General features: G+C 47.7%; 1 long non-coding RNA gene across 1 annotated transcript; it reads left to right on the top strand.

The window, feature by feature from the left end:
- Positions 1 to 5,568: 5,568 nt before the first annotated feature.
- LOC147367375 (uncharacterized) lies at positions 5,569 to 6,112 on the top strand. The gene is made up of 2 exons (XR_015170042.1): positions 5,569 to 5,656; positions 5,778 to 6,112. It is a non-coding gene; the product is annotated as an uncharacterized LOC147367375 (long non-coding RNA).
- The last annotated feature ends 1,905 nt before the right edge of the window (positions 6,113 to 8,017 follow it).

Genomic DNA, 8,017 nt, shown 5'->3' with positions numbered 1-8,017 from the left:
GGCAGACGCTTTATCCTCTGAGCCACCAGGGAAGCTCTGACTTTATTGAAAGAAAGCAATAAATAATACTGTGATAAAAATAGTTCAAAAGTAGACTGTACATACTTTGTCACATATTCAGGAAGATCACAAAAGATTAATAGAAAAACAGAATGGTAACAATGAATTGTACAAGGAAATTAAAGGCAGAACCCACATGTAGAGAGACTACCGAGATATCAGCTGCATAAGGCACCATGATCTGAACGCATCTCTTACTAGCTTTTTTAATGTGCTGCTGAAAAAGTAAAAGTTACATTTGCTACTTATACTATTCAAAATGGCTATGTCATCAAAATCTAAAAATGTACGCCTAGGTCCATTCTTTAAACATGTTTACAAACAGATGTAAAAAGACGATTTACATAAGAAAAATAAGGCCTTTGTCAGAGCTGCACTATGCTGTCTGTCTGTCCCGGATGTGGTGCCCTCAGTGTTCAGCTCAATGGCTCCACAGCGGGTGCAGGGCACCGCGGTTGATCCTCGAAGAGTCTCACCGGAGGCGAGGGATCCAGGGCCACAGAGACTAGGTTACCGGAGAGATTTTCATAGTTGTTTTCTAGTCATCCTTTCAGCCCAAATTTCATTAGAAGCTCACATTTAACACCCAGTACTTTTAAATCGCTTCACACTGCAGACAAAAAGCATTTCTTCCTAGAAAAAAAGTACAGTTTAGGTCAGTCGTTAAAATACAACAATTGGTTGAAATTAAGTTTGCTCATTTCAGAGTGATTGTTGGACAGCTTGGTTACATTCTGGAAGGATAATGCACACCGTGTCATGATGATTTTACAATCGCAGTAAAACCCCTTCTCTCATGGTTTAACATTTAAAAATTAAACAAGAATAATTACAATAAATGCATCATTTACAAAAGCCCTATATTTGTTCATAGGATTTATACAGACAAGCATTACAGTACATACATTTGAAAGACTAAAATCAGGTATCAGAACATGAACTGATCTGAAAGGAGATTCATAGCCCAGATATACAAGAAAAAGTAAGTATATAAATGAAGTCATAAGTTTACATAAATAAAAGAAACATTAAATTTTAAAATATTTTCTCTATGGTATTCATGAATTTTTCACTAATTAAAAACTCAGTAATAAAATATCTTAGGGTCCATATAACAAGTATTAACAGATTAAAGATTGCATTGAGTTCAAAATGTAGTCTTTGTCGTATTCTGGATGCTGTATAATCACCTGCAGAATTAGTGCAGGTAAACTGGAAACAAACAGACGAGTCAGTCCTGGGACAGCAGCTGGTGCCCGAGCCCCTGCCCCTTCAGACACACCCCAACCCCACTCTGGGCTTCAGCTGCTTTGAGAATTCAGAGAAACACGAAGGACCAAGCAGATCAAGGATAGAACTCTGTGGCTGACTTTATTCTGACATATAGCTAAAAGCTGCTGGTAAAAAACCTTAAAACCCAATCCAGCTTTCCAGCTGAGCCGTGAACAGGACAGAGCAGACAGCCTCCTGCTCTCAGAGCGGCTTGAGCAGGGCTGGGCTCCCGGGCCGGACCCACCAGAGGACCACCCAGAGCAGCACCTGCAAGGGAAGGTGGCCCCTCAGCGGCAGCCGACCCCCAGATGCCGGTGCACTTCAGTGTTAAACACTGGCCTCCGGACGGAGAGGCCCAGGGCAGGGCAGCCTCGTGAACCCTGATGCTCTGGGCCCTGTTCCCTCTGAGAACGTGCACACAGGGCGTGGCCAGCAGCACTGCCGCTGTGGGAGGGACACCCGTGTGCAGGGACGCGAGGGAGACTCGGGCCGTGCTCTGACTACTCCGGCGGCAGCCAGGTGCTAAGGTCATGTTCTCTGCTGCTGAGGGCTCTCCCGGGCCGACCTCCGGAGACCCGCTGACCCTCCACTCCTAGGGTGTGGCGTCCATGCCCCTGCGGGACCAGGCCGGCCTGTACTCACCCTGAAGCTCAGCAGGAGTAAGTCCTGACTGTAGCAGAATCCAGCCTCTGTGTTCCCGCCACGCTGCATGGTCCCATGAGCGCAGGAGGAAGTGTGCAAACACAGACCTCCAGATTCACAGAGCTCCAGATTCACATATTCGACACAGTCTATTGTTACCCAGTTTTACACTTACCTCATTCCCTCAGCTGCCAGCTTTACAGGAAGAGGTACGAGATGACAAGACCACCATCAAATGTGAAACCTCGACCCCCACCTCTCTGCGGTCCCTTCAGCTGGACCGGCTGCAGATGGGGTGCTGTGCACGGCCAGCCACGAGGACCTGAGGGACGCCCGCAAGTAAGGAGCTTGTGCGCCTCGTCGTCAGTTTCAGGAGCCCTGTGCCTCTTGTCTTGAAAGTGATGGAAGGATAATTTTAAAGGAATCCCAGTGGATTCGGTGCCTGTGTCTAGGGGGGTGTGTGTGCATGTGTGTGTTTTCTGGTAGGCAGGTTTCTCTGGATCTGGTGTTAAGGTGGATGTCTAACTCTGTGTGTGTGTGTGTGCATGCACAAGTGGGTTGTTCTTTGCTCTGTTGCTATGCGTGCCAAACTCTAGGATGTTCTGGTGGCTTCATAGAGAACAATTCAAAGTACGAAGATTTTCTGACCACAGAGGGTAATCTTAGTTCTGTCAGTCATCCAGAGACAACATTGAATACAGGGAAAATGCCTTATCTATAAAACGTGAAAAAATGTTTTAGTATTCCAGAAAAAAATCACTTGAATATAGTTTAACATTTGTGGCATTATAGATGTGAGAATCAGTTTGTTTCTCAAAAATATTTTCTTTCTATTAAGCCCCAATTTGTCTCAAAGATATTCTTTTAATTGCTAAATTTACGCATCCAATGTGCGGGGAGCTGCCCGTGAGAACGGGGTCCTTTGTCCGAAGGACACAGCTCTGGGAGCTGCCTCAGTCCTTGAGGGTTTGCTTGCAAACATAGCTCTCTGTCCCGCCACCCCAGAGATTAGGCGCTTATTTACTGCAGACACCTGGAGTTCGGTGCAAACTTCTCAGCACAGGGAAATGTTATCTGGTGTAAGAAATAATAACAGGGTGCCATTCCCATGCTCTCAAGATTTCTTGTGACTTTTTGTAAGATGTATTGGACAACCAAGAAAAAATGTCAACTGTCTTGTCTTTCTCACGCTTTTCGTATAAATATAAGATGCTGAATAAAGTTGGTGTCAGACTGCGTCCCTTCGTGGAGACGTGTCTGAACCTCTCGACCCCATCTTTGTTGTAGTCTCTTGCTTTAGTTTCTTTCTTAGCCCCGCCGTGCACGTTCTCGGGACCTGATCGACTTTGCCAGCTGGCACCAGCACCAGTGCATCCACTTTCAGAGCATTTTTGAGGGTTGGTGAATCTCAGATTTTCACGTTGCGTGGAAACTCCCAGGGAGAGTACTGCGGGGTCACCAGGTGCTGGACGCACTCCGTGAGGAGGGGAGGCCGAGGCCGCGGGACCGTCCGCATCCCTGTTGGTCATTGCAGTGTCCTGGGTGTGCGGGGACTCCCCTCAGGCATCACATACCTCCTGCTCTAAATGCTGTCTTTCCTCTTCCCCTTGGTGGATACTGTCACGCGCCAGCTCGCAGGGGAAGCCGAGTCAGCAGGTGTGCTGAGCTGTGTGTGTCCTGAAGCCTCCCCATGGGGCTCGTCCCCAGCTCCAGGCTCTGAGCTGAACAGCGCTGCAGGAGTGGGACGTGGTGTTGGTGAAGGGGAGCCCAGCGAACCCTCGTAGGAGGTGCTGGGCTGTGCGGACGGTCAGTCTCGGAAAACAAGGCCACACCTGTTGTCTGGGTGGTGCCACGTGTGTAGCATTTGATGGGAAGAAGCTCACACAGCCATCTTGTTAGGAAAGACAGCTTGACCGTGGTGCTCATGTCCTGCTTTAAAGTGCCCGTTGTCATCCACAGATGGTGTGGCCCTCTCTCGGGCATGTCTGTTCCCCATAGAATTCACCGTATTTCCGAATGCCTTTCTCCTGTGACTCTAATTTTAAGGCAAGGAAGCATGCCACGTCAGTTTACTGCTAAGCAAGTGTTTTAACGAATTGTATTTGGGGTCTCGAATTTGACCCTCGAAGGGGAAGAGGAGGTCTGAGCTAAGTAGCCCCGCGGGGCAGCCCGAGCAGGGTCATCACAGCGTTCCACAGAGCAGGCAGCCCCCCAGGCTCGTCTCTGAAGCTGTCTCTGTAAAGCTAGGTTTCAGATGAGAGTGAGCCAGTGACAGCAGAGTGATGCAATATCTTATAGCCGAGGAAGGAAATAAACCCCAGCAGAAGCCAAGCGAGTCTTCCATTTGCTTCTGGATGGTGGTTGTGGTTGGGACGAGAACTCCAGGCACGTGATACATGCCTTGTTCCCCTGGGATATGGGAATTTAAAAAGTTTGCCTTTTTTAAAAACTCTCCCTGAGCTATTAAGGGGCTTCCCTGGTAGCTCAGATGGTAAAGCATCTGCCTTTACCAATGTGGCAAACCTGGGTTTGATCCCTGGGAGATCCAAGATCCCCTGGAGAAGGAAATGGTAACTAACCCATTCTAGTACTCTTGCCTGGAAAATTCCATGGGTGGAGGAGCCTGCTAGGCTACAGTCCATGGGGTTGCAAAAAGTTGGGCACGACTGAGTGAATTCACTTTCACTTTCACTTCTTGAGCTATTAAGATACCTGTTGTGTTTTCTGGTATAATTATTCCTAGAAAATAGAATATTTACTATTCTAGGAAACCTAAGGTTGACTTAAAGGAACAGTTACTTGAAATTTGATGTGAAACATTTCGAACTTTAACCATACATAGACTTCACAATCTTAAGTAAAGTCTAACACCATTTGAGTGTATTGAAAAGCCACTGTGTATCTTTAGGGAATTCCCTAGCAGTGCAATAGCTAGGACTCTGCACTTCCACTGCATGGGGCCTGGGGTTTGATCCCTGGTTGGAGAACTAGGGTCCCGCAAGCCACACAGCGGCCTAGTCAAAAAAGAATGACCAGTATCTTAATTTAGCACATAGCTAATTAGCTGAACAGCTGTGCAGGATAGAAACAGCCCCCATCCAGCCCTCTCCTTGCTTGCTGTGTTAGAGTGTTCTGTGTTGAAAGTCTGCGCTGCTCTTTGTGTGTCTGTTGTGAAATGCTGTGCATCCCTGAAGCTCTCTCAGGGACAGGTTCCTCTGCTTAGACCCCAGTGTGGTTTCCTCTTCTATGTATCTGTCCTCACTCTTTAGAAAGGGAAGAGTGGATGTTTTTCCTTGACTACCCTCCTCCCTTGGATGTGCCGACTTCTGAATCCTTTAAGGTTGGCAATAACTCTTTCATAGGGAAGGAGGTGATTCTATAAGGAATTGTGGGGACTCATTCAGCATTTCATGACTCAGGTGTTCTTTGTAATATGTCTGAACTCTCATTAAGTAGATGGTTTAGAAGATTAAAGGAAAATGATGAGATGCATACTATTTCACTTTTGCAAATTTATAAAGAGAATAAATACTTAGGTTAACTTGTTTTATACCCGTGTGTAGTAGTGATTCTTGAATTTTGAATGTTTCCTTACTTGTAGGCATGAGTTGCTGGAGGAAGCCGGGAGACAAGGCGTGCCTTTGCACAGTGGGACGGGCCAACTGTTGTGGTCTGGCTGGAGGTGTGTATGCGCACCCCCCCCCCCCCCACCCGCACCCGCACCCGCACCCCCTTCCTGGGCCGGGTGTGTCAGTCCCTCCACAGCCACGCATAACCTCCTGCCTCTTGTCTCCCGTACCCAGGTCTGGGTCGGGATGCCGGCCTGGTAGGTGGCTGCTTGCCGAGCCAACGTGAAGAGCGGTGTCATCATGTCTGCCCTGTAACACGGAGATCCAGCGTGAGATCGGCATCAGCAACCCGCCGCACCTGCTGAAGCTGCGCCTGGCGATCCAGGAGATCATGTCCCTGACCGGCCCCTCCGCCCCTCCCACGTCCAGGTCCAGAACGGTGCACCTCCCTCCTTCCCTAGGGAGAGTTCGCCACCCCCCTCCCCGCCCCGTTTGTGTCGCTTGCGGGGTTTTCTATACAGATGTCCACTGTTCCAGCTTAAATAAAGTTCTAGCATTCAAAACCATGACAGCTTTTCATTTGCGGCAGTTGTGCTGTTAAAAGATAGATGATTGAATACTTCAGACAGATTATTTTTGTAACAGCTGGGCTGCAGTGGCAGTGTAATAGAGAAATGGGAGTTTTTGAAAACATAAAAAAGGGACTTTTGAAAATGTGAAAAGTGTAAAAAGAAAGGAAGTTTTTGAAAATGTATTAAAAGAAATGTAAATATAAATGTCAAGAAAGTGAAAGAGAAAAGGCTTAGCCCCCAGGCTGCATTGTTTTTCCCTCATTTGACTTGTCAGGCCTGTCCTATTCGGCAGATTCCTTTTTGGGAGCTGTAGACCCTGGGCTTTCAGGGTTTTAAGAGTCTGTACATCTGCCAGGTCACACCAAGTCGTATTGTGCTCATCCAAGTTTCCTCCACGTGGGAAGTCCTTGAAAGTCCTGTAAGAGGGTCCTCCTAGTTGGAAAAATTAAAACGAATCTGGTGGAAACGTGGATTGTTGCCAGGAGCTCAGGGCCGGCCAGCTCCTCATTTCTCGAGTGCAGACTCAGGACACAGCTCAGTCCCCATGCTCGGTGTGTCCACTCTGGAGAGGAACTCTGGTGAGGAGACGTGACCTCCCAGATGTACCTGCCCTGAGGAGCAGGTGGAGCCTGACTCAGGCTCACAGTTATTTTACACAAAAAGCGTGAAGGCTTTCTCGTCCGTTTGTCTTCCTTGTTTCTAAGTGTGAGCGTGAGGGTGGTCAACTCACCCTGCACTGATGCGCTTGTTCCCAGCGTACCTGCTCTGCTCTCTGTGCCCCAGAGGGTTCACCAGAGCCACCTTTTTAGAAATGAAGGTGCTGAGGGCTCCCCGGAGGTTTTATTAAAGTATCTCAGTAAAGGGAGCTTCTTATGAGTTGAGTTTAACAGATGGTGAACTCAAGCAGCACCCCCCGTGAGGATGGGGTTCAGGGTGGGGCATGGGCAGAACCCCTGATGAGCTCCTGGGGATGGGGAAGGTGGCAGGAAGGAGGGTGAGGGCTGTTCCTTGTGGGATGTCCACAGATTGTACCTCACCCCTCACTGATGAGCATTTAGGCCGTTTTCCAAACACTTGTCACTGTTTTGGAGAAAACAATCATTGCCCAGCTCCTACTCAATTGTGTAGAATATGTTTCTAGAATTGAAGTGTAAACATCTGCTTTATTCATTCCATCCTCCGTTCATCCACACTTCCAGCCAGCCAGCCAGCCAGCCATCTGTTCATCCATCCATCCACTCACTAATCCATCCATGCATCCACTCAGTAATTCATCCATCCATCCACTCAGTAATTCATCCGTCCATCCATCCACTCAGTAATTTATCCATCCATCCATCCACCCATCCATCCATCCATCTGTCCATCCAGTCAGCCAGTCATCTGTCCATCCATCTGTCTACTCACTAATCCTTACATCCACTCATCCATCCATCCTCCATCTGTCTATCAATCCATCCATCTATCCAACCACCCATCTGTCCATGCATCTATCCAACCACCCATCCATCCATCTACCCATCCACTCATTAATCCGTCCAATCATCTGTTCATTTATCCATCCATCCATCCATCCATCTGTTCATTTATCCATCCATCCATCTTTACAAACTTCCTTCCTCCCTCCCCCGATCCCTTCCTCCCATCCTTCATTCCTCAGGAGAACTTTACGTTTTTGTGCATATTGGTATTTTATTCCTCTTAAGTTTAATCATAGGGTATTTCTATTTCTCCCAGCACCTTCCTTTTTTGGACTGCATCCTTTCTCCGCTGCAGTTTCCAGCAGGTACACTGATTCTTTTGCCAACAATAACTCTGGAGAGTTGTTAGCATCTGACTCCCTGACAGAGCTGTTCTATTATCACCATATTTCAGCTGATACTTTTGAGTTTTTCAGGTAGG

Source organism: Bos grunniens, chromosome 8 (assembly GCF_055505025.1).
Source record: "Bos grunniens cultivar Pamir isolate PY7600 chromosome 8, Bosgru_T2T1.0, whole genome shotgun sequence".
Taxonomy (NCBI): Eukaryota; Metazoa; Chordata; class Mammalia; order Artiodactyla; family Bovidae; genus Bos; species Bos grunniens.
This window is presented reverse-complemented; position numbering and strand designations above follow the sequence as displayed.